The sequence below is a fragment of the Stegostoma tigrinum genome, chromosome 7 (assembly GCF_030684315.1).
Source record: "Stegostoma tigrinum isolate sSteTig4 chromosome 7, sSteTig4.hap1, whole genome shotgun sequence".
NCBI classification, from domain to species: domain Eukaryota; kingdom Metazoa; phylum Chordata; class Chondrichthyes; order Orectolobiformes; family Stegostomatidae; genus Stegostoma; species Stegostoma tigrinum.
Window position 1 is genome coordinate 3,231,905 of NC_081360.1, and position 5,612 is coordinate 3,237,516.

Below are 5,612 nucleotides of genomic sequence, written 5' to 3' on the forward strand. Positions count from 1 at the left end.
CGGGCGGATAACTGACAAGGAATTCTGTGGTCCTGTCCTCCCTAGTCACACTCAGGTTGTCCATCAAAGTGCCTGACAGCAGACGCAGACCGTAAATCCTATTTGTACCCAATGCAATCTGTTATTATTTCCATCACATTCCTAACGATTTTAGCATTTAGAACGTCAGATTAAGTTTATATTTAGTTGATTGGTGACATTACTGTTTAGATGTACGGTTTAAACGTTGGAAATAACTTAGTAAAAACGGATGATTGTTCAGATGGAACAAAATGAGCCCAACACAGGAAATTCTGTGCAAGGTGTGAAATGCGGAGCACTTTATGTGTCCTCCCAAACCACATGCAGAAAATACATCGGAATGATCGAGAATGAAATCCGAAATTCTAGTGAAGGAACAATAGGGAACTATCCTGCTTTAACGTAGAGAGACTCTGGTATGGGGAATACTGATTGAAACATAACTTAGAATTGAACACAGAGTCAAGAACTGCAGGTGCTGGAGTCAGAGACAACACAGTATGGAGCTGGAGGAACACAGCAGGTCAGGCAGCATCAGAGGAACAGGAAAGTTGACATTTCGGGTCGGGACCCTCCTTCAGACCCAAAAAGTCAACTTGCCTGCTCCTCTGTTGCTGCCTGGTCTGCCGTGTTCCTCCAGCTCCATACTGCGTTGTCTCAGAAATTAACTCACCGAGTTTAAGGAATGGAGAGATGGCTGATGCAATGTGAAAATATGCGGGCTCTAAAGTGGTAATAACAGAGAGAAACTAATTCCACGAGACACTAATAGCGCTGTCTACGCTAACATTTATTGCCATCCCCAGTTGTTATTGAGAAAGGAATGATGACCAGTGCAATAAACTTGGTGTGGGTACCCAGTGAATGTCCTTACAGGGGGATTTGACCTCGCGATGCTGAAGCAACAGGGATATATTTCCAATTCAGGTTGGTGGTAGCTTGCATGGGAAATAACAGGTGGTTGTGCTCCCTTGTATGTGCTGCTCTTGTCCTTTGACATGAAAGTTATGTTGCGTTTGGGATGTCATCGGAATAACCTTTGATGAATTTTTGCAGGGTAATTTGCCGATTAAACATACCGCTGCTGCAGTGAAAACAAAGTCCGGTGTGGCTGGGAATTTGGAAGTAACCAGTCTGTGCTGGAGAAACTCAGCAGATCTTTCAGGGTTTGTAGAAAGAGAAACAAAATTCAAGTTTCAAAGTTCCTCTGATTTTTCTTCACAGATGCTGCCTGACCTTCTGACCTTTTCCAGCAATTTCTGTTTTTCTTTCTAATTTTCAGAATCCACGTTTTTTTTTCCGGTTTTTCAAGTTCCATGACTGCATTGACTCTATTTCTCACTCTGTCACAATGACACCTCTCGAAAACTGGAGAACAGTATCTCATATTCTGCTTCGGGAGCCGACAGCCCAATGGCCTGAACGTGGATTTTACCAATTTCAAAATCTCCCCACCCTCGGCCCTATCCCATGACCAACCCTCACTCTCATCCCTGTCTCCATGATTTGACACAACCTGTCCAATTTCTTTCCCACCTATCCTCCACTCCCACCTCAATGACCAACCCTGACCACTGACTACATGCAGTCACCTATCACCATCCTACCTACCTTCCCTAATCCCATCTCTCCTCTCTATTTATTTCTGAGCTCTCGATCCCCTCCCCGTTTCTGAAGAAGGGTTCCGACCCGAAACGTTAGCTTTCCTTATTCCTCTGATGCTGCCTGGCCTGCTGTGTTCCTCCAGTTCCACACTTTGTTACTTCTGACTCCAGCACCTGCAGTTCTTGCCATATCAATACAATTGACTTATTTATCCTGCATGTCATCAAGATTCTCGTGTGTTGTGGAAGCCGTGCACTTCCACAGAAGTATGGCATGATACATCATATACCTGACTTGTGCCTTAGAGATAGTGAACCGTCTTTGTGGAGTCAGGAGTTGAGTAGCTCATGGATCATTCCTAGTCTCTGACCTTTACTTGATGTCACTGTTTTTAAATGAGTAGCCCAGATTAGTTTCTGGTCAATGGTAGGATTCTGAATGTTGATCATGAGAGATTCAGCAATGATAACACTGTAGAATATCAACTGATGATTGCTTGATTTGGTGCAAAATTGAATTCTCTCCTGTCTTCTAATGTTTCCTACAGCAAGGAAAGAAGATCCACAAGTCCACTGTTTCCACACTGGTCATCACACATCTAGTTATTCTAATCTCATTTTGCGGTAATTCCCATAATTTCCATTTGGTCCATAACCTAGTATAGAGCTCATTCAAATACTTTTTTTCCCGCTTCTGCCATTCTTATAGGCAGTGAGTTGCGGATGCCCTCTAGGTGAGTTTATTTCCTAAGTCCCCTCTAAACTTCCTGCTTCTTACTCTAGAATTATTCGCATGGATTACTGACACCTTTATTAAGGAGAAAGGATTAATCCTATTTACCTATCTCTGTCCTCATACATTTCCTGCACCTTAATTTGGATTTAATTACAATTAATGTGAATAAAGTTTATATTCATTGCAGTTCTCATTGAGCAATAAGAAACTGAATTACATTTGCACACTCAAAGCGACATACACAGTCATACAAATGGAAAATATTGGAGGTCTGAGGAGCCACGTATGCAGAAACAAAGCAGTCACCTGTCATCTTGCCCAAGTTTTGTTTCCCTTTGCGGCCTTATGTTATCATCCTGGTGAACGAACATGTGTCAGATTTCCAGCATCCACAGTATTTTGCCTTTAAATAGAAGATTTGTGCTGGTGGGTGACTCGTTTCCCATTGTTTGTCAAGTTTGTAATTCAGTTTGTGTTGGATACTGGGGCAAACCTGGGAATTGAGAAATGAGAAGCCGTTTGGTTTTGTGAAGGGTAGGTCGTGCCTCACAAACCTTATTGAGTTCTTTGGGAAGGTGACCAAACTGGTAGATGAGGGTAAAGCGGTTGATGTGTATATGGATTGCAGTAAAGCATTTGATAAGGTTCCCCACAGTAGGCTATTGCAGAAAATATGGAGGCATGGGATTGAGGGTGATTTAGCGGTTTGGATCAGAAATTGGCTAGCTGTAAGAAGACAGAGGGTGGTGGTTGATGGGAAATGTTCATCCTGGAGTTCAGTTAATAGTGATGTACCGCAAAGATCTGTTTTGGGACCACTGCTGTTTGTCATTTTTATAAATGACCTGGATGAGGGTGTAGAAGGATGGGTTAGTAAATTTGCAGATGACGCTAAAGTCGGTGGAATTATGGATAGTGTGGAAGGATGTTGCAGGTTACAGAGGGACATAAATAAGCTGCAGAGCTGGGCTGAGAGGTGGCAAATGGAGTTTAATGCAGAGAAGTGTGAGGTAATTCACTTTGGAGGGGGTAACAGGAATACAGAGTACCACGTTAAATGGTAAGATTCTTGGTAGTGTGGATGAGCAGAGAGATCTCGGAGTCCATGTGCATAGATCCCTGAAAGTTGCCACCCAGGATCACAGGGTTGTTAAGAAGGTTTATTAGTAGAGGCATTGAGTTTCGGAGCCATGAGGTCATGTTGCAGCTGTACAAAACTCTGGTGATGCCACACTTGGAATATTGCATACAGTGCTGGTCGCCACATTATAGGAAGGATATGGAAGCATTGGAAAGAGTGCTGAGGAGATTTACCAGGATGTTGCTTGGTATGTTGGGAAGGTCTTATGAGGAAAGGCTGAGGGACTTGAGGCTGTTTTTGTTAGAGAGAAGAGGTGACTTAATCGAGAATACAAGATGATCAGAGGATTAGATAGGGTGGACAGTGAGAGCCTTTTTTCCTTGGTTGGTGATGGCTAGCATGAGGGGACATAATGTTAAATTGAGGAGTGATAGATATAGGACAGATGTCAGAGGTAGGTACTCAGGGAGTAGTAAGTAGAATGCCCTGACTGCAACAGCAGTAGACTCGCCAACTTTAAGGGCATTTAAATGGTCATTGGATAAACATATGGACGATAATGGAATAGTGTAGGTTAGATGGGCTTCAGACTGGTTTAACAGATCGGCACAACATCAAGGGCCATAGGGCCTGTACTGCACTATAATGCTCTATGAGAAAAGAATAAGCTCTCGGGGAAGAGTGACCTCATGGATAGAATTCTTCTTTAATTTGGAGAGTGAGGAACCCTTCTGAGACTAGATTACTGAAATAAAGGAAATTGTAATTGTATGAGGTGTAAGCTAGCTGTGTTGAATTGTGCATCAGTCTTTAAGTGCGCAATGGGTGGTAGGTAATGACAAACATTTAAAGAATGCATGGATAAGCTACAAAAATAATCCATGCTAGTCTGGCATAGAAACAATTAGGGGAATGTGATCAAACCATGGCAAATAAGGAAAAATATGGTCAGTATCTAATGAAGAAGCATAGAAATTGGCAAAGTAAAACTAAAGACCTGAGAATTTGGAACATTTTTGATTTCAGCAAATGGAAACAAAGAGATCAGTTAAAAGATAGAAAATAGAAAATGACAGTAATCTTGCAAGGACTATAGAAACCAATAGTTTATTTGAAAAATAATCATTCATAGGATGCAGGTGCCACTGGCCATGCCAGAATTTATTGCTCATCTCTGACTGCCCAGAAGGTTTTTTGAAGTCAACTGCATTACTGTGGATCTGAAATCACATGTAGGCCAGACTGGGTAAACACGGCAGTTTCTTTCCCTAAAGGACATTAGTGTCCCAGGTGCGTTTTTCATGATGATTGACAATGATTTCATAGTCATCGTTAGATTCTTGATTCTAGGTTGATAGTAGAAACTTCAAAAGGTCTATGAGGAGAAAAAGATGAGTAAAGCTACATGTAGGCTCACAAACAATGGAATATATAATGGGGTACAAAAAGATGGCAGACCAATTCAAGATATAGTTTAGTTTTGTCTTCACAATGGAGGAACACACATAACATCCCAAAACGATGGAGAATCACAGGCCTCATGGAATTGAAAGAAATTAGCAGGGAAAAGAATCAATCAATCAATCAAAATAGGGAAACTAATGGCATTAAAGGCAGATAAATTGCCAGAGCCTGATAACCTACATCTGAGTACTTGAGGAAGTGACCCTAGAAATAGCAATTTGCCGGTGGTGATCTTCCAAAATTTTACAGACTCTGGAAGAGTTACTTTGGATTGGCTGTAAGCTGACGTCACTCCAGTATTTAAGAAAAGAGGCGGAGAAAAAATGTGGAATTAGCATGGCATTGATGTTGGGAAAAATGCTCGACTCCACTATAAAATGTGTAATAGCAGACCATTTTGAAGATAGTGCTAAGATCATAATAGAATGGACTTACAAAGGGGAAGATAAGATACTTTTGAAGAATTGTGCGGAATTTTTCTGAGGGTGCAAGAGGTAGAGTGGACATGAGGGAGCCAGAACATATGGTTTACTTGAACATTCAGAAGACTTTCAATAAGGTTGCACATAAGAGCTCAGCATGCATAGAATTGGAGATTGTGTACTGAAATAGGCTGAGAACTGGATAGCAGGCAGGAAGCAGAGTGGGAAGAAAGGGGTCTTTTTGTGAGTGTCAGGAAGTGAATAGTGGAGTACTGCAGGAATCA